The sequence below is a fragment of the Syngnathus typhle genome, linkage group LG22 (assembly GCF_033458585.1).
Source record: "Syngnathus typhle isolate RoL2023-S1 ecotype Sweden linkage group LG22, RoL_Styp_1.0, whole genome shotgun sequence".
NCBI classification, from domain to species: domain Eukaryota; kingdom Metazoa; phylum Chordata; class Actinopteri; order Syngnathiformes; family Syngnathidae; genus Syngnathus; species Syngnathus typhle.
This window is the reverse complement of record NC_083759.1, coordinates 4,209,871-4,231,679: the sequence shown is the minus strand read 5'-3', so window position 1 is coordinate 4,231,679 and position 21,809 is coordinate 4,209,871. Positions and strand designations below refer to the sequence as shown.

At 40.7% G+C, this 21,809-nt stretch overlaps 1 protein-coding gene and 1 long non-coding RNA gene across 2 annotated transcripts in view; both read right to left on the bottom strand.

Moving 5' to 3' along the window:
- ches1 (checkpoint suppressor 1) overlaps window positions 1-7,224 on the bottom strand; it is a 43,018-nt gene extending 35,794 nt beyond the window's left edge. The window contains exon 1 of the mRNA XM_061270200.1: window positions 6,767-7,224. The gene's annotated coding sequence lies outside the window, so the exon portion shown is untranslated. The remainder of the gene's footprint in view (window positions 1-6,766) is intronic.
- A 973-nt stretch (window positions 7,225-8,197) lies between these two features.
- LOC133146740 (uncharacterized) lies at window positions 8,198-21,580 on the bottom strand. The gene is made up of 3 exons (XR_009711418.1): window positions 21,269-21,580; window positions 17,482-17,584; window positions 8,198-8,246 (listed from the first exon to the last, which is right to left on the bottom strand). It is a non-coding gene; the product is annotated as an uncharacterized LOC133146740 (long non-coding RNA).
- Between the last annotated feature and the right edge of the window lie 229 nt (window positions 21,581-21,809).

Here is a 21,809-nt window from a genome sequence, read left to right as displayed (position 1 = left end):
ATTCAGAGCATAAACAGTCAGACTCAGCAAGTCTCGACAGAGCTGCTAAATATTCACCTCTGTGCTCTCTCTCTCTCCTTTCTTCTTCTCGCACGCTTTGTCCCCCACCTTAAACTCTTTTCAATTCCCCTCTTTTTTTATTTTTTTTTCCCCCTAGCTCTCCACAGCTTCACCAATGCCTGCACTCTCTGAGCTCCACTTTCATTAAGGGGCTCTCCTCTGATAGCCCTTCATATACCACTTAATCATCATAACAGCAAGAGCACTCTCTCTGCGACGAATCACCTCGAGGGGCCGGTCCTAAAGACTCTTCGTTAACTGATGTCATTATCCACACGATTCGTCATTGGTCTGAACGCCACGTGAAAGCCCGCCCCGGGTGTTTGACGAAGGGTTCAGTGGTAGCGCGAAGGTCGGAAAGGCCAAGGACATTCCTCTTATGAAAACGAGGGTTGGAGTTGTATAAATGGCTCACGTGGTTTGCAGTCAAGGAAGAGATGAATAAGAGGGGGAGCAGAGAGTTTGATTTTATGAATGGATCTTGAGCAGGGGTGTCAAACTCTTTTTTTTCCAGGGCCGCATTTGAAGTCATAGCTTCTTTCGGAGGGCCATCCCAAATAAATGTATGAGCACCTCATATTATATACAGTAAAAGCTACAAAACAAACTGACAAATAACCCGTTTTCAAATCCGACGAGTAAAAACTGGTCAAATATTTAAAAAAAAAGATATTATTAAAGGTGAAGACAATTTCCAATTCTGGTAATGACACACATGCACAATTTGTCTTCACGGGCCACATAAAATGATGTGGCGGGCCGTATCTGGCCCCCGGGCCTTGAGTTTGACACCTGTGATCTTAAGGGAAACGACATCTCACTGTTGTTGGTGCGTTTTAAAAGTGGTCACATTTTTTTGGACTGCTTCTATGGCAAAAACCAGACTGAAATAAACCTGTACAAATTCCTTCAACAGTTTATAAAAACTAAAGGTAACTTGGTGTCAATTGGTGCGTAGTTTTTTAATTCAGATGGGTTTTTTTTTGCCGTGCTGCTGAACAGCTAAAATAATCAGGCCCTGTCCCAGAGGGAGGAAATTCATTATATTAAAGAGCAAGCAAGGAACTAATTCCAGAAAGCCATATAAGGAAGTACGCGTGTGACCAACAGAATTAAAAATGAACAGGAAGGAAATGAAAAAAAAAAAAAATGACCAAGTGATGTGGAAAGTGATGAATAAATGATTTTATTACAGTTAATTATCAGTTGGAGAAATCGGCAGAAAATATCGGCGTCTGTTTGCATCATGACGTCGGATATTTAAATGCGGGAGCGACTCTCTTCTTTCAGCCACCCTATCTCCGAGAATGACCATCACACACTTACACAAGCTTGCAATTATGCACGCACGCACTTGGGTGCTTACATCATATGGGAAGGTATTTTTTCCCCCTAACATTGCCAGGGAACAGGCCCACGCATGGACACACAGACGCTGACTAAGGCTCAAAGACTCCTGGTGGTGGGGGTGCATCATATCCGTATATAGAATTTGCTTTATCTTTTACTGCATTTCATAGAATGGAACCTGGAGTTTGGTACGCAATCCGTTTCTGGGAAATTGGTCAATCTCCACTTGCTTCAGATTTAGAAGAAGCGGGATTATGTAATCTATGTTAGTGTGAATAGTAATACTCACAGAATTAAATGCCATTTAAGCATTAAAAACAATTAAAAGACAGAAAATGCCATTGTCTACCATGTTTTTTTTTTAAGACTGACCCACCAGGAAAAAGAACCTGCATTATTGTTTTTGGATATAAACAAACAAAAGTGCAAATGTGTATGAGGTTTGAGTTTAAAGCAAAAAGTGGGACAAACAAGATGTTGGTTTTGTGAGTGTGTATGTGTGGGTAAACATCTTTTAAACTCGCCATTCACTTGATGTGCAAAGTTTGGACATGACCGTCCCAAAAAAAAGACACAAACAGATCCGCATTTCACGACTCCAACGGGAAAAGTTATTTTGGTAGATTGCCATAAAAGGCTAACCAACATATCGCCCTCTGTGACGCTGTGTGTTGTTTTGCTAAAATAAGAACCGGATGGTGTCACATGTGTGAAGTCAACACCGCATCTTCTCCATCTCCCTTCGCATTGTTGGCTTTCACAGAATGAGAATCAACGAAAGGTCAAACGGTCACAGATTGAAGGGCAATCCGGGGGATGGAGTTACCAGTTGGGAGACAACAGGGGTATCAATTTCAAACAGTAGCCACTCGAAGGAGGGGGGCTGAATGAGTGTGAAACAAATCTGCTAATAACTTTCCACCAAAAAAAGTCAAATTTAATATCACTTTAATGGAGCCAATGCAGGGGAGGAATAAACAGATTAAGCAAATCAGAAGGTTCCTGAGGTCATTTTTGTCCTTACACGTGATTATTCAAAGCAACACACAAACACCCTTCTGTGTATGGCTGCCTCCATTTGTGACATCACTGTAGCTAGCCAGAAAGAGTATGAGAGCGCCATACTGACGTCATCCCATTCACTCAATGTCAATTACGTAATGTTGGGGTCCGACGCCTGCAGGATAGACGCGCCATATGTGTGTGTGTGTGTGATTGCTTACAGAGCAAGAACACATAATTGCAATCTCATGTGTGAGAGAAGATATTAAAAACAGGCATGCTGATGACATCATCAGCACAGAGGCTGGCTGGACTGAGCACGGTTGCTATGTCACAGTGCAGGAGCGTTTGGGGTTATGCAACACACATCCAAACTGTACAGACCATGTTTACACAAGGTCTTTTGTAACTTTTTTTGATGCAAAGAGTAAATTAAAACGCAGGCACTCAAGTGTATTACTGAAATGCACACTCCAAATTTTTTTCCCCACATGCACGTAAGCACACAAACTCATAAACAGTGCTTCCTAAGGACAGGAAATCCTTCCGCCCACGTCCCAGCGTTGCTTGGCAACCGCAGCAGCGTCATTCTGTGCATGCCTCCGCTGCGAAAAACAATGCACGTAAACATTTCCGTGAACTCTGCAGCTCTTTTAGAGGCATATAAAAAGTAGGCCAAAGCTAAGGAAACTGATACCAAAAACCTCAATTTGTCTGTTCTGGTTTTTATACCAAACATGACATCAACTTCCTGTAAATATAAAACCCCCTATTTGTTTGTGAGCTCTATTTTTACACAACCTCTTTTAATGCTAGTACGTGTGTGGGTCCGTGTTGATGCATGTGTGTATTTGTTTTTCGCAATGTGAGGTTGCGTCTGGCAGCACCTCAGGAAGTTGAAGTGGAGAGGTCATTTTTGGCCACTGTGGCTTGTCACTGTCTACTTCATATCTTATCGAAGACTATTAGAACCTGGCGGGTACAAAGAGCCATTATTCTTTCAAACTATCTCGATCACTCGGCCACATTGTTTTTCCACTCTTGTGCTAAAACATCGATTTAACTCGAGGCTTGTTTTGGGGGTTACGGTAAATATTTGTGTAAATTTCAGGCCATAAGTAGAAAGGATCCATTCATTTTGAAATTAGAGACTAGTATAAACTGTTCAAATATTTTAAAAAGATGAGTTGTAAAAGTAATTGCTAGCGTATCACTGGTTTTTAAAGCAATTTGTAATTTTAGTATTGACACATGAAGTCGATGCGCAATTTGTCTAAAATAAAATAATAAGGTGGGCCACATCTGGCCCCCGGGCCTTGAGTTTGACACCAATGCTTTAGGGCATTTATTTTGAAACGCTCTGGCAAAGGAAATACAATAAAATGCATCCCGTAGTCAACATGAATTCTGCCTGGCAATGAAGATCACATTACAGAAGACCATAAGCCAGGTCTGAAAAACTACCGTATTTTCCGCACTATAAGGCGCACCGGATTATAAGGCGCACCTTCAATGAACGGCCCATTTTAAAACTTTGTGCATGTATAAGATATATACATTTGGTCCGCAAGCCGGACTTTGGACACGCCTGCTGTAGTGGCTCAATATCGGTCCATATATAAGGCGCACTGTCAGCTTCTGAGAAAATTGGAGGTGTTTAGGAGCCCCTTATAGTGCGGAAAATACGGTAATTCTGGGCCATTCTGATAATATATGAGATGGGAAGTTCCGAATTAGTGGACAATGTGTCTTAGAAGACACCCTTTTGTCTCAAACCAGCAGTTCATTGTACTCCCGGGCTGCTGTGTATGAATAGATTTAAGCTGACCCACTCAGTTGTCAAAGCAACCAAGGTCATAGCATAGACGCTCGGATTTACACTTGTGAAAATAAGAGGTGGAAGTATGGTATGGATGGATTTAAATGTCGTTAGCATTACTCTGTGATTGCTCTTTTCGGTTCTCTTCAAACATCTGAGCCTCAATAATTGCTTCTACTGATGCCAATTGGGAGTTATGAAAACTATCCCATCAAGAGCAAGGCACCTCATGAGATTTCCATCAAAACGCACAATGCAATTTTTTTTTTTCTGATGGGTGTGAACCACGTCTTTAATTAGTTTGACTATATTTGGTATGCTCGGAGTCGTGAGGGAATCAAACCCTTGACAACAGCACAGGCTGAGTCCTGATCAAGAATTCTGAAGGAGAAGTGTCTTGCATTCTTTTGGATGGAAGAACCGTGTCTGTTTTTTTGTTTTTACTGCGGAGCGCTATCGCAGCTGTCAGCATAGCAAATGCAAGCTTGACTTGCGAGTGACTCACTTGAGAATTTTCAAAACAAATTTCAAAAACACGGCGAGCCACAGACAAAACAGTCGAATTTCTTTTGTAGCCGAAAGATCGCGTGGATCAAACACACAACCACCCACTTAGTGTTTCGACTCAACATTTTCAATGGTCACTCCGGGAAATCCAAAAAAAATTCACTCAAGCCTCGGAAAAGAAAAAGATGGAGGCGGACTGTCCTTGCCATCTGCTCAAAATAGTTGATGGGAAAAAAAACACAGCGGGAAATAGTGTCAAATTCATTATTATTTTTGTATTTTATATAATAAATTTCAGCTGAGAATCACATTTTTGTTCCAAGAAGAGCTAATAAATTCCCTTCCTACAAACATGTAAAATCCCTTCAAAATTATAAAATATTCATGGTTATTAAATCATATATTTTTTCCAGACAAACTATCATCGATCACGGCGGACCAGACCACAGTGCAGTCCAAGTCACAAACGATACAATCAAAAACATCAAAACAGCCATTTTTGAGTATTTACTCTGAATAAATCATGCCCTGGCATCCAAGACGCCATCTAACGCCTTTTATCCAAACACAGACGATTCAATTCATTCACACATGAATTATAGATCCATAATAGGCTGCTTTCGCTGTGTTAGGGGAATCCGACAAACAACACTTGTAGTGAGAGTGCTAACCCTCCGAGCCATCCATAGCAATTATCTGTGTCTAGGGTGGAGTCTGAATTCAATATTCAATTTACACAACTTAATCTCACATCGGAGATTCCGGCTGAGAAAGTGCTGCCGTCTGAAGAATCATAAAAAAAGGCTTTTCGGAGGATCTGAAAAAGAGGAGTCGGTGCTAAGTGAACGCCGCGCCGCAGGGGTGTCCATTGAGAGACACCAAGAGGTGGAGGGGTTGAGAGCTCCATTGAGCGCAGCCATAAGGGGGGGGGGGGGTCAATATGTGAATGAACGCTTGCCACGGAGGTGAATTATGAATGAGCGGCACTCTGAGCACTCCTGGAGGGAGCACGTCAGGCCCTGTCTCCTTCGCTCCATCTCCTCCTCCTGTCCTAAAATCTCAACCCTCCCTTCTGTTCTCATGGCGAAGAGGAGGGGGGGATTAATCTTCTCATCTGCCTTATTCTTTGGTCATCGGATCGCTTTTCTTTCTGGGAAGCCCTCCTTCTTTCTTTCCTCCTCCGCACCAGAAGGGAGATCCACGAAACGACATAAGATCGCCGACATACATCTCACGTGGAGACACAAAGGCACAGAAGCAAAAGATAATGCAAAAGCAAACAGTCCTGCACGTGCAGAGGCAGGGGGGCATGCATCAAGTGAAACGCACACACACATTTTTCCCAGCTGTTCTGCTGGCGACGGAGCTGGAGAGAATGTGTGTGTATTCATTCGTGTGTGTGTCTGTGTGTGTGTGTGTGCAACGCAATGTGCTGCTGCTCAGTCTGTGCCACGCTTTTGCTCCTCTGTTGCTGTGCGTTTGATCGGATCTGCCTCCCTCAACCTGTTTGCTGTCTGACACACGCGTGCACGCGCGAGCACGCGCGCGCGCACAAAAAGGGATGCTCCCTTTAACTTTTCAAGCCGCGTTCACTGTCACTCAAGTTTCCCCGGAGAAAAGAACATTCCTTCAAGGGTCGTTTATCCCACCAGGCAGCCCAGAACACATGGTTAAATGTCCCCGACCTTCTTTTAAAAGCATTATTTATACCTGAGTCGTCTCATGCACAAATAAATAACTTCCCAGCAGGGAAGTGCGTGTTTGTAGTTTGTTGTGGAAAGTATCCGCTCCTTTGGACCCCTTCACTCCAGTTTGCAGTGGTCAGCTCTCTTTACACTTTAGCCCCCTCTTTTTTAGAGTGTATGGAAATAACAACTATACACGCATGCATTGCACACACTTTGAGACCCACGCACACACACACACACACACACCTTGACTGTTCCCTTTAAGTGCGGTCACAGCCTTGCAGCGCATGTCAACAACGCACGTCCAGTCACGCACCAAATAAAAGAGCCATAAAGTCACCTTAGAATCCTGCTGCGTTCCAGACGAGCCGCTTTCACTCTCTTCCAATCCTCTGTCAGACTTTTCTCGCCGCCCTCCTTCCTTCCTTCCTTCCTTCCGTGCTTCCTTCTCTCCTCCCGTATTTCCTCTCCGTCCTTGCAGGATTTTCTCTCTTCGCGTCAGTGCTCGGTCACTTCCCAGCGTTTTCCTCGAATCGCTCCATGTCCGCCCCGTCAGTCGTTTCTAGCGCCGAGTGAGAGCGTACACACACACACGCAGACACACACACGCATACACACACGCATGCACACACGCGCGCACAAGCCGCTGCGTTCCGATGCTCTCTCTCGTTCTCCCTCAGTCTTTCTCTCTCTCTCTGCGCTCTCCACAGCCGTGCACGGTGAGTGTTTGTGCGCGCGTGTACGTGCACGCGTGGCCGTGTGCGTGTTGGTTTCTCTGCTGTGCCTTGCCCCGCCAGCAGCAGCAGCGGACTTAGCACCAAAGTCAACGCCGGGTCCTAACGCCAGTGAAGTTCACTGAAAGAATGCGATTGTTTGGCCCAAGATCGTGTATTTTGCATCAAAAAGACTAAGATAATAATAATAATAATAATAATAATAATAATAATAATAATAATAATAATAATAATAATAATAATAATAATAATAATAATAATAATAATAATAATAAATAAATAAATAAATAAATAAATAAATAAATAAATAAATAAATAAATAAATAAATAAATATTGGCACAGAGCGTTGCTTTTTTAATCTAGATTTGATTTTATTTCTTCCCATTTTCAAACTACTATCGTAAATAAATAAATTCATTTTTACTTTGGAGTGCATGTACACTTCAGAATTCAAAAATGGTTCAATTATGACTGAAATCAAAGAGTTGAATCAGTACTTCTACCTCTACTTTTTTCATTTAAAATGTAATTTGTGTTGAAAGTTAAGATAATAATAATAATTTAACCCTATTGAATTTCACTTCAATCCAGCTGCCGCCATCCATTTACCACCCAAAAAATTTAAATTATGAAGCCAACTTGTTTTGAATACTACCCGGTGGTTGCTATGGTAACAGAAGAACCTGGGGTAGGAAATCCTATCAAAGTTTTAATATTGATAGACGATACCATTACATTTCAGCTGTATCTTGTACAACTGTCAACTCTTCTGCTCTCTGTGGAAATGAATTGAATACATTTTTTAACAAAATGAATGTTAAGAGTGGAATATTTACCGATACTTTACATCTTTTTATTAAACAGGTCATCTACACTCTAACTAAATCTCTCTTTCTGGTATTTTAAAGCTATTTAGATTCTTATGTAGCTTTTGGTTATTTAATATTTGATATTAGAGTGAGTCATCATCTCTCTTGAGCCAATCTTTGGTGCAACTAACCTCTTCCTCATTTCTCCCACCCGCCCTTCTTCTCTCCCTCCCTTCTCCCACAGAGCGTCATCAAGTTGCCATAGTAACGGCCTGCCTATGGGAGACAGAGAACAGATCATTATGAACCATGGGACCCAGAAATTGAAGGACATATTTTTTTCCTTGAGAACGCAGGAAGTGGGAAAAGCTTGACCACTTTCTGTGTGTTAAACAGCCAGAGCAGCTCAAGTGAGGGAAAGAGTCTTTGGAGAGGAAACAAGAGTCCTCGTGGTCCATTTAAGCCCTTGAAAAGTATATATTATGCATATCAACTATCCAAGCATGTTGCTAAAAATACACATGATTCGATTATAAATACAGGATCTAAACAATTGCCTCGGGAAATTGCTCACTCGAAAATTCCTCAGCACTGCTTGAGTTTCACCTTCACTTAATATTAGTGAGTTTGAGTTTTATTTGTGTTTGTAAGGTCAGGTTAGAGGCTGTGGATAACACTCATACAAATAGTTTAGTTGTATGAAAAAATAAAAGAACATAATTGCTCTGGTAGGGGTTAAATGGGATTGAGTCTCTATCACCCAGGGCCGTATAGAGGGGGGGAGAGGTGACCCCTGCATCTTCTGGTATAAATATATGAACCCAAACTACAAAATTAGTTTTTTCTACCTTAAGTCTATAATAAAGTTAGAAGCTGCTGATGTGATGCTTTAAAGATCATAATGGTTAAGAAAAAAACCAGCAACATTAATTTAAAAGCAATCGGGCAGCCCATAAGGGGCATCCAGCTGGGATTGAGGTAGCATAAAATTGGGAAAACTGCCCCAAAAAATATTTGAATGTAGAACACTGACTGTTCTGATGTCACTAGTAATTGTATATTTGTGCCTTATTGATCACAGAGAGGCTTAATCATGAATATATCCATTCAGAGACTAGGGAGAAGATTCATAACAGCGGTAGCTGCAGGCAAGGTCTAACAAATGAGATTCTGTTCTAGTATGTGCCTGTGGTACAGTATGTTATTTATCACTTTTTTTTTTTACTAGCTCGGGCTATATAAAAGTCTGTGCTCACAAATATTCTCAAATTGAACCATGGTGGTGCTCAAAAGTCCCATTTCTGTCAAGCAGTAAAGTTTGGGTTAGTTTTGTGTCGTACAAAGTGGTTAACGTTTACTTTGTCAAGTGATGGCATCTTTCTTAAGGACAGGGTTGAAATGTGTTGCTTTGATATATCGACGTAGCTGCCACATAACCTTGCCAACTATAGATTTTGTCGTTGAAACTCTATCCGGATCAGGATTTAGTGATCCGACACTTCTCGAGGGGCTGAAATGTAGCCCTGAATATCTTGGAAATATTGCTAAAGGTAGTCACAGTATGTATTTTATTTACACGCACTGAAGAAAAATAAACTTTGCATTAAATAGTTGACAGACTTTCACCTCGACCACTTTTAGCTGCAGTTTGACCAAGCTTGAGTCAGGCACAGGTCACATATACACTGATCCCTCGCTACTTCGCGTTTCGTTTATCACGGCTTCACTACATCGCAGATTTTTATTCGCAGATGGTTTTTGGAACCAATTATCCGCGATAAACGAGGGATTACTGTAACAAATAAAAAGACAAATCCATCCCATCGGAACCAAACCCACAATGCCTGCACAGAGGTCAGGCAAGTGAACCATTACGTTGGTTTTCTTAAATGAGCAGCCAAAATATTTTTCTAAACCTCTGAGCTGAAACCATCATGCCCATCAATGAAGATTAATGAGACCGTCTCCAAAGAAGTCAAATGAGCAAAAACCATGTCGTTCATGCCGCTGGGTTTTACAGATGAACTTTTATGCTTGGGAGCATGACCAGAACCAAAGAAAATTCAGGAAAACAATTTATTTTGGAAGGATTGTTTCAATTATGCTAGCTGCACTTTGTATGATAACACAACCTATAGTAGTCAGGATTAAGATTTAGAGATTAAGGCTAATGCTAACCGGTTGAAATGGACTAAAATGCTGAGTGTGTCACTCGCTTATGCACTTAATGTAAAACAACACACAAAAAAGCCGCACAGGTCACAAATAACTTAGTGACCTGTCATCGCCGTCTGTCTACCCAGAATTTTCCAGTCTATAATCCCATTCTGCATGTGACAGGAACCAGGCAGGCGTATTGGACTGTCAATCAAACGGGCTCTTTATGTGATCTGATTTGTGTGTTTTTATTCCTACCTTCACGTTTGATTTTCACTCCAGGAAGAAGAAAATTGTAAGCGCCTCAATTTCCATACCTGGTTGTGATTTGTCCCTCTAATTTAAACGGACTGTACTTCCAAAGCTTACTTACACTTTTTAAGTAGACATGCAGGCGTTCATCAGAAAAGAAGATTGTTTTCCAAATGCAGCTGAGCACCACCATGGATCGATAGTAATCCTCAGCGGGAGCTGTTTCTTTTGGAATGCTTGTGTGACCTAGTGAGTGACATTTGCACTCACACGTGCATGCAACGTTATACATTTTACTGCAGCTGGAGTCGCTCGCACACGACAGCAACTCATTCGCACGCACTGGTGCAGACCGAGTGACACACAAACTTAAACAAACGGACAGGAACGCACTTGAACAACACGCTCAGGGCCTGACAGGCAAAGTCTCCTGTTGGGCCGAGCTCCCTTCTCTCCTTCGTTGAGCACAACTCACAGGGCTCCGGGCTCGATTTAGGAGAGGGTGGGGGTTCAGTGTGATTCAACTCTGTCCCCTGCCAAGGTCTCTGTTTCTGGGGATGGAAGATCTCAGCAGCTGTGTGATGACTCTAACAATAATTTCAGAAATCATCTTTTTTTATTCACCAACTTCGGTTCTATTTGAGGAAGAAGGGAGATGACAATAATCAAATCAAATCCTGAATTACTCAAGCAGCGCATCACAAGTGTCCTCTACCTGCCATTGTCATCTTGAGCGAAAATGACCAAAGGGGTGACTACCTTGAAAAATGTGTTCAATTCACATAAAGACACCATATATAAAAAAATTAACCAATATTTGTCTCTCGATTTATACCGTATTTCCCACACTATAAGGCGCACCTCCAATTTTCTCAAAAGCCGACAGTGCGCCTTATAATCAGATGCGCCTTATATATGGACTAATATTGACCCACTACAGCAGGCGTGTCCAAATATATGGATTTATATATAGAAAAGTTTTAAAATGGGCCATTCATTGAAGGTGTGCCTTATAATCTGGTGCGCCTTATATATGGAATAAAATTTAAAATGGGCCTTTCATTGAAGGTGCGCCTGATAATCCGGTGCGCCTTATAGTGCGGAAAATACGGTAATTATCTTTATCAATATACTTATTAGCATGCATTCCGTTACTTCACCTTTCGTAATAATTCAGACTAACCTTGTCAGTTGTGTAGCCTTTATAATAAGCTATGAGAAACCTTAATATAGTTCTGGATGGGGGGGGGGGGGAGAATAAAATGGTGCAGTATAGGCATATCCTGCATGTATAGACACATGGGATCTGACCACTTAACTATCTGGGCTCTTTGCAGTCGTCAGCAATTCACAATGCACCTCAGCAATACCCTCTTATCCTTGACGATGGAGTCAGCGGTGTCATATAGCAGAATCATCTTTTAACAGCCGCCATTTGTTCTTTCTGCTTCCTGAAACAAGCTCATAAGTGTTTACAAACTGTGATAGAAAGTGGCAGTCATTTAATGCCCAGGAAGTTTGGACAGCATCCAGTTGAGAGCCAAATTGTGGCAAGGATTCGTGCGGTTGGGATAAACTGTTGTAAATCATACAAGCAATCGGATTAAGTCTTTGGAATGAAAGGTCAGTGGGAAAAAAAAAAGACTTCCACTTCACTGTCGTGCATCCTCGTTTAGTTTCATCTATCGCACTGCGCTGTCTTCCCTCCTTTCTCGTTGTCCCCGGGTGGGATGAGTCATCCGACGGAAGAACAGAAAGGAAAAGAGTCGTGCATGTGTGTGTGTGTTAGTTGTATACATGTGTGTTTGTGCGCATATGTTGTGTCATTCCTCCTGAGGTGCTGTGCCCTTCACACTCAGCATCTTAGTCAAACGGCAAAACAAACTAATACGCTCCAAAGGTATGCAGATGTTACGCCAAAATAATCACACACATCTGGAACTCACAGATCTCTTTGGAGCTACAAAAATATTCGAATAAAAAACATTGCCACACCAGAAATTTTGGATCAGTTTTCGGCAGAACCCCAAGACCATTGGTATATTGATCTTATTTTTGCATCATTTTTAAATTGAATTGTCCAAAATCCTGAAAAATCACTCAAAATTTTGCTGTCCTATAGAATAATAATTGATTGATTGATATCTATATTTCAAACACATCCAAAACAAAAAAGAGAGATAAAAAAAATAAAATAAATTTAAAGTGCCATAATGATTGATGATTTGATTTGCTGAAACACTAAAAAAAAAAAAAAAACATCTTAAGGGATAAAGCATATCAATACAACTCGGGAAGTCATCGATAATTTTCTTTTCTTTTACCGTCTCGCTCTTTTTCACCCAAAACTAGCATGGCGATTTAATAATTGGCTTTCATATGCAGTGACAGGTGTGTGTCTAATCTAGACTCGTCATTCCTAAATAATAAAACAAAACCTTTTAGACGTCACATCACACATAGACATAAATTCATAGACTGCACGTTTAATCACATATTTATGTCGGTTGCCACACACACAGACATTCAAACGTGTACACAAGCAGACGTCACACAACTAACCAGTAGTCCTCCTGAGTGCATTACTGTCAATTCCATAAATACTCTTAAAAGGTGCAGCCAAAACCCATAGCAGGGTGCGATTGCCTCTCGGCTAAGAGATGCACACACACACAAAAAAAGCTTTTCTTCCAAGAGCGGATGACCCACTTAATCGAACAATTTGGAGCGCCGGTATATGTGTGTGTGCGTGCATAAAGGCCTCCCAGTGCCTGGAGATAGACAATAAACAAAAACAACAAGCTTATAGTATTGCAGAGATGTGTCATGATGGCCGTCTTGCAAGATTTATGTGTGAGTGTGCTTGTGTGTCTTCCAATTAATGAGTCTTTTTTTTGTTTTTATATCTCCATCAACGTGATATTTTGGCTATTCTTTGTTTGTTTTTTTAGTGTTTGTGTTTTAGCTGGAATGAAAACATTTTGTGGTTTCGGGTTTGATAAAGTTTAAGTGCTCCTACTCCATGCAAAATACAAACTAGAAATTGACCGTTAATTTTTTTTTAGTTTATTTAATTTAGAATATGCCCCGCAAAAATGCGTTGTAATTTTTATACCAGGTTTTATTTAATTTTTTTTGTCTTTCCTCATAAACATATACCTTTAAAAAAAAAAAACAATTTGGGTTAAATATATGACCATATGCCTCGGAGAAGATGCGTTGTAATTTTTATACCAGATTTTATTTGATTTTGTCTTTCCTCATAAACATACACCTTTAAAAAAAACTGGGTTAAAAACAAACTAATTTGGGTTAAATATATGACCAACCCAGGAAGCTGGGTTATATCTGGGGTTATTTTAACATTTGTTGGGTCAAATTGACCCAGTTTGGGGTTATTTAAAAAAAAAAATAATTTGGTTGGGTCAAATTGACTAACTTTCTGGGTTAGTCCAATTTTCAACCCAGCCCTTTTAACCGTGTTTCAGATAATCACATCAGACACATTTACGTCCCGCAGAAATTACCCATCGATTTCATTCCAAAGTAATGAAAAGTTGAAAATTCTCTTCAGTTTTATTTTCTTTCTCTCTATCCCCTCCATCACTGGCACTCTCCCTCTTTCCCCGCTGCCATTGAGAGCTACTTTCATCTTCCTTTATAAAGCCATGAAACATCAAGCGGTGTCATAAATCCCGCAATGGATTGCTGTAATGACCATGAGTTGAGTGACGAATGGACGGCAACGGGAGCTGGACAAATGCAGGCACTCGCACAACAAATGCAGGGTCAAGGCTGCCGCTGTGTTTGGTATGCAGTGCCACAAAGCTGCGTGAAAATACAGTCGTAGTGAAATTGAGCTCATCTCACCTGAACACGTTGACATTCATAGTGTGCAAGGTATATTTCAGATGGTACACAAACCAAAGACAGGCTGAAACCAGCACTAATGGGGTTCAATTTTCTAAGTCCTGCAAAGCTCTGATAAGTCATACAGCTAGACATAAATATCACTTGTGCAGCAACACACCACAAAAAAAGGAAGTATGGAGGATAAAATAGCAGTACAGACTCTTATGCTTGGTTTTCACTCACGGGGAAGGGCATTGACTTTCTTTTGAGGGGGGGGGGGGGTTTAGAGCTGTTTGTTGCAAAAAAAAAATTAATTTTAGAAAAAGGGATTCTCATTCCAAGCCTATTATTGTATAGAAGCAAATTTTTGGACAATCTTCATTCCAGTTTTTGGGATTATTTCATTTTTGAGAATACATTTTTTATGCATGTATAAAAAAAAACAGTATCTTAACCCAATAAAGGGTTTAACCCAACAAAAATAACCACATAAAAAAAAAAAAAGTCCCCCCAGTGCAAATGGCTCACTTGAAAAAAATTCACCATTGTGAAGGACAGCACAAAACTGCTGAACAAAACATTAAGTGCAAGAAAATATTTTTTTCATAAAAATCAATTTATTCTAAATTTTTATCCATTCATCCATCTATCCATTTTCTGTTTAGTCAATATTATTATTTTATATTACTATGTTTGGCCCAGGAATATTTATCAATGCGGGATTCGTTGGAGGTTTTCTGCAATCTGTTTCGGGTATTGTTGTCTTGTTAAAGGGTATAACTGTACTAAAACTCGCCTAAATGTCATACTTTAGAACCCCTATAAAGATAAGTTCAAGCGTGACACAGCAGAAGAAAATGGTGATCAATATATCAAAGATAAAAAACAAAACAATTTTTAAAAAAATTGCATCCCGCTCGTTGGTAGCGTATTTTTCCCTTTGTGATTAGCGAATGTCAATTTGAAGGTTTTAATGAATATATAGTTTGTTAATTAGTATCTTAGAGATTCAATGTTTGTTTTGAATTTCATCTGGCACAGTTCTTTGCTCCAATGACCTTCATATTTTAGCAGAGAGAAAAATCTCTTTTCCAGAGAGCCTTCATAATAGCAATTTATAAATCAACTGCAGACAGTATTACTGTTATAGGCCTCTAAAAAACTCATCTGCGCATAAAATATTCCAATTACGCGGCTTTTTTTTTTATTTTTTTTTAACGTTCGCAACTATTTTTACGAGTTTACCAACTCTAATGAAAATGACGATTAAAAGTGACACTTTCAGGTACTTGTTGTAAATCACCATGTTGACTGTATGTAGTCAAACTCAGAAATGCTTTTGGGTCGTCAAGTGTGTCACCATTGGAAAAAAAAAAAAGGCAAGACCCTATCGGCAGTACCCCCGGGGGTTGTACATGGCTGTGACCTTTCTGAGCACCACTGCAGCCTTTGTTCAGCTAACTGGCTCCACACAAAGACACTTTTGACCAAGAACACAAGAAGGAGGACAGAAGATGCAGAGATAGCGGCAAAAGTGGTGGGGAATGAATGGATTAAGGACTGGCGGTCCGCTCTAATGGCCCCTGTGTGTTTTGTAATTAGGAGCAGTGTCAAGAGATGCGGGGATCACGGGAGGGGGGGTTGGTCAGACAGCTGAGAACGAGGCCATGAGAGAAAGGAAGTTAGAGTGAGGACAGATATCCAGACAGATGGAATGAAGCCAAGAGGAGGGGGGGGGGGGTACAGAAAAAGAATAGATTATGGGCAGATTAAGAAGGGTTGACTTCTAAAGGAATTCAAACTAACCCAGCAATGGTGCACATATTGTACGTTTCCTGCCGACTTCAGGAGATCATCTACCCTGTGGTCTTTTTTTTTTTTTCATCAGCGGCTCATCACTTTGTTTGCATGGTTTGCCCGAGATGCTTTTTTGTAATCTCGACAGATCCACGGGACACCAGGGAAAGGAGACGGCAATGTCACAGACGTGGGAATCAACCGCCGTCAACCTGATTGCTTTGAGCACATTTGTGCCCTGATGGCAGATGTTACTAAGCGAGGTGTGCCAACCTAAATAACACTTCAACTGTGTGGCACATCGCTTTGTGAAAGAAAAAACACTTTTATTTCTAAGCCCAGTAGATGCCCGGAAAAGTTCTCATGCTGCAGCTGGAATCATGGCGACCATGCTTCCCAGTTACCATGGCAATTTTGCAATATTTCCAATACAACCGATTATCCTTACAATAATATATACTTTCTATGCGGGTTAACATTAGCATGTACATACATGTGTGCACAAGAAGGGGATGGACATGACCAGGGCAAGCGAGGCAGATCAGTCAGAGACTTTAAGCTCGTCTTCCCAACGGAGGCAGCGGTCAGACTTTGATGTTGATGTGAACAAATAGAAGGGAGCCAAAATGAGGAGAATGGATGATTATCTGCTGTGGAGAGGCCCTCTCATGCAATTGTGCTTGCTTGTCTGTTTTGCTTCCAATTGGGGAGGGTGATGAGGGATTGAGGAAGATGGGACTATCACCAAAAAACTTGGGGTGAAGGAGAGGAGAAGTCTTGGTTATATATCTTTTGTGCTCCATATATTCGAACATTTTGGTAAAAAATCTTCCTTGTGTACTGCTAAATTAAATCTTTCAATAGAGTGCAGGTGACTAAACGTCCAGAGTTCCCCGTGCAAAAAAAAAAAAACGTTTCTCTCGTGAACGTTGGGAGTGCTGGCTGCTAAAAAGTTGTAATTACTTTGCAATGCCACATCTGCTGAAGGGCAGTCATCATTAATGAACATCAGCAGCCCTAATGGAGCATAAAATGACACTCGGAATTACAAGATGTCGTGACCAACAAGGGATGGGCACATTGTAACTTTCTTCTTCTCAAGTTCGGAAAGACAATGGCTGAACATGTTCTTTGATTATGTATGACGTATTTTCAGAGTTGAAATATCCAAGCTGTCAATTTGGGAAATGAATGGTTGTGATCAATGAAGTCCAGTTTTGTTTACTTTCTTGCCTTTCTTGTTCCTTTTTTTGCCTTGATTTCAAACCACTTTGAATACTTTTCCCAGGTTGTTCTGTTGTTGACTCACTATGTGGAACACTGAAGCTGGTCCAAAGCTTTGATTTATTCATACGGTTCAATGAGGAAGGCCTTTGATGTCCATGAACAATTTAAAAGTAACAGTTTTTGAATAATTCGTCTCTTTGCGGAAATTTTCCCTCCGCGCCCTTACCGGCTGTGGATCAACGTTGAAGGCGAGTGATGATGACGACAATGATGATGATGATGATAATGATGAGAAGACACATTGGTGGAAGTCACAATGGCAGTTGGAGCTGTAAAGAGTGAGCAGTAGTCAGATATTAGCTACGAGTATCATTAAACTGTAAATACATGAATGAATTAAATAAATAAAAACATAAATATAAATCTTTTCATTAATTAATAAATACAATACTAGACCAAGTGATTATTTTTGGGGGTTATATCTTGCTTGCTACTCTTTTAGTTTATATATATATATATATATATATATATATATTTTGTCTTTTCATTTGTGTACAGTAATCTTATTTTTTTTCACACGTTTGAAAAAAACAAATAAACTAAACTAAAACTAAACTAAAATGTTCATCAAGTTTGTTCAAAGAAATATTTCCATCCAATGTCAGCTTGAGTGAAGGTTCCTTCAGACCTGCTATCTGAGATCTTTTCTTATTAGTTGTGATTTAAGGCTCATTTCTTTCTTAACACTTGTCTCTATAAATATGAATTCATAATTGATCAATAAAATGTCATTCTTGTAGTATCTTTGTATTTATATTTGATGAATGGCAATTAGCAGCCCCTTACTGGCACGAGTGGTTGCCCCTCTTGTACTTATGTTCTGATATTAGCACACGGGCAGCTCCTCCTTTGCCGTGTCTCGTATTTCATTGGCATACAAGTCCAACGAGCCCACATGCACCGATTCCCTCTTTCCGTCTTACCCCTGTCTTTGATATCATACAAGAGCATCGCATAATGTGACACGAGGGCAGCGGGCAGAGCAGTGACAAGACTGCTCGCTTGGCCACGCTCGGCTGTTTTACCCCATGCGGCGGCACCCGACGCATGCAGGAGTGATATAATTAGAATGGAAATTACAGAAAGTTACAGGCGAGCTAAATCCCCCCCCCCTTTCTCTCCTTCCTCCCCCCCGACTCGCCTAGCCACAGTCCCCCCACCCACCCCGTGTATCGCGTGGCTAAAAATGTCCCGGGCAACGCCAGTGGATGTATCACCATAGCAACAGCCTTCTTCTGCACTCTATTTTCAGACTGAAAAGGGAGAACCATCCAGAGAGAGCACGAGAGGGAACGCAGGAAAGAGGGAGGGAGGCTGAGGAAATGCAAACATTGCCATTTCTGTAGAAATTGATACATTATTCAAGTCAAGGAAAACATCTCAGTGGGAGACCAGGCAGACAGGAGGCTGGGTGGGTTTCGTAGCGGGCGCCTGCTACTGTCTTGAGGGCATCCGTGTGACGGTCGTACAAGGACAATGGGGTGCTGCGGGGCTGATTTCCACATTTCAGCAGAGGTCAATGCTGAGAACGTTCACCGGCCGCCAGAGATGTTAACATCAATGCATTAAACGTGATGACTCTTGCGAGCCATCACAGCGCCGGCTTCTATTTTAATCAATCACACATGGAATGGTTTGACGATGAAGCGCCTTGAAAAGTGACTCATCTTATGGAGGAAAGAAAGTCATTTGGACGTCAGAAGGGGAGGGGGGGGGCTTCAATGAATCTGGATTGTGTCAAGGGCAAAGTGGGCGACCAAATTATGAGTCAAACCTTGCTTGTTTAAAAGTCTTAAAAATGCTCTGCAGGAGGAACTTATGAACAAATCTGTAGAACTGTCCACTTGGGAGTCGGGTGGATTCTAATTCACGCCTTCTTGGCTTGATAGATGAGAATAAAATGCCAAGTATGAAGACAAAAGCTCCACATGTCCCTTTTTTGGGCCACACACACACACGCTTTCTCACACACCATTTCGTAATGTTCCTTTCAGCCGCCCCCCCTCCTTCCCGAGGGTCTGATTGAGCCGACTGGGAGGGATGGATCTTTCTTTATTGATCTGCCTCCTGAATCACTTATCCTTTTTCCGATGGACCTTCATCACCACGTTGAGATTTTAGCACTCACAGCATGAACTTATTTGCCGACTTGTGCCGCCAAAAAAGGCTAAAGTTCGAAAATGCAAATGATTCAAGTCGAATCATTTGACAGCAAAGAACTTAAGTGGAACACTTCAATTTCAAGACAGGAAATGACAGAGATCAGAAGAGGGAAAAAGGTGATGATCTAGATGAACCCAATTTCCTCGTGCAATTAATACAATTACGAGCAATCAATAGGATTCCAAAAGGAAATTAGGTTCATTGGTGTATGTAGTAGGAACAAGAAAAGGAAAGATCTGGGCTAATGGACACTAAAATATATATATATATATATATATATATTATATATATAATATATATATATTATATTATATATATTATATTATATATATATATATATATATATATACATATATTTATATATTTATATATATATTTATTTATTTATTTATGTTTTCATTTTGCTGGAATGTTTGGCGACACTCACTTCCAAGAATGGATTTAAAAGATCAATTGGAAACAATGTAAGATTACATAGAGCTCCGAATAATTCCAAATTGCCTAATATGTTTTAATCATGGGATTAAACAGCAAGCCATGAAGTTTAAACAATAAATGTTTTGGCATTCATGCTTGTGAAACCACAATCCCGCCAACTGAGCTGTGACATAAGCAGACATTTTATGTACTAGGTTAACGGAGATCAGCTAGTTGCTGCAGTGTCCTATACAAATTATTATTATCATCATCATCCATCGAGTCATCTTGCATGTTTTTCTGCTGACTCCCCATCTGAGGAAACAAATGAGTAAAAAAAAGAATAGAATTACCTAATTGTTGACACTGGGCTACTTTGCATAAAAGAACCGGCCGAGTCATATGTGAGCTAGAGTTAACATATAAATGCTGGTTTACATCATTGAAAACAAACTCGTGTGGTTTTGGGGAGAAAATATGATCGTTGGATTACAGTTAACCAGCTGGCAAGTCCTCCATTATTTTTGTTTTCTTGCGCATCTGGAATTGTGTGCCAAAACATGGAAAACAAGCGAGATGAGAGACAGATGTCATAAAGACCAAGTCCCTGGCGGTCATGATGCCTTTTTGCAAAGTCATGGAGATGCCTGTGGGCTGATACAGATGTTTTTATTCTCCAAGTGTGACTCAATAAGCCTGCCAACCTATGTCCGGGGCCAAAAACATGTCCCAGCGTGCAGCCACACAATGGCTGTCTGACTAGCTCCGTCTCCGACTCTCTCTAGATCGCTTTATCCTACAGCTTCTCACGCTTTTTGTCCCTCCCGTTTTAACTCTCACTGTCTCTTCCATGTCCTTTAATCTCATCATTCTTTCTGACACTTGGCTGTCGAGTTATTAACACAAGAACAAAAAGACACTGACAAAAGGTATTTGGAAAGGAGTTGAAAGTCAGCTAAAAGTCAGAGTTGGACTGAGAGTGGAATGAGAGCATTGTGATTATTTGACAATATTAGTAGGGAATTTCCTAGATTACAAATTAAGGCAGGGGTGTCAAACTTGTTTTTTGGGGGGCCGCATTGTAGTCATACCAATATGACTGTCAACCCAAATAAATTTATTAGCACCTCATATTATATACAATAAAAGCTACAAAACAAACTGACAAATAACTCAAATCAGACGAGTAAAAACTGGTCAAATATTAAAAAAAAAAAGATATTAAAAGTGAAGACAGTTTGCAATTCTAGTAATGACACACGAATTTGATGTTGTCTTTGCGGGCCACATAAAATGATGTGACGGGCCGTATCTGGCCCCCGGGCCTTGAGTTTGACACCTGTGGATCAAGGGGTGCCGAGGTTGCAATTTACCTATGCTGAATAAATATTCCATCGTTCATGCCCATTATTCAAAATGAAGAAAGCTGAGGATGGTCTTGGTCTTCTTAAGCATGGTCAACAACATCAGAATATTCCGTGCATTCTCGGTTGATTGGAACAATAATTAGGCCACCACTGATCCAGAAAATCCAGGTCCAGAATGTAGAAATGCAGTTCTAGGTGATTCAAATCCACCAACAGGTAAAAATCCCACGGCCACACCTATCTTGCTCAGGTGTTCCTTGCTGTCTCATCAGTTTCCTTGTTTCTGGTTCCTTCCTGTTGGTGCTAATGGGGCTTTTCTCAAATGACGTCACGTTCGCTCATAAATATCTCAGTCGGACAAAAAAGGTTGGAAAGGACTCGCATGGTTTTGGAGGAGGGCGACGTAGCAGGGGCAAAATTCCAACATGATGTTATTGCCAAACATAATGTGGAACAACTCAAACGTTGGCTGACATGCAGAGGCCTCAAAGTCAGCGGGAAGAAAGTCGTTTTGGTCGAAAGGTAAGTTTGATTGTTAAATAGCGGC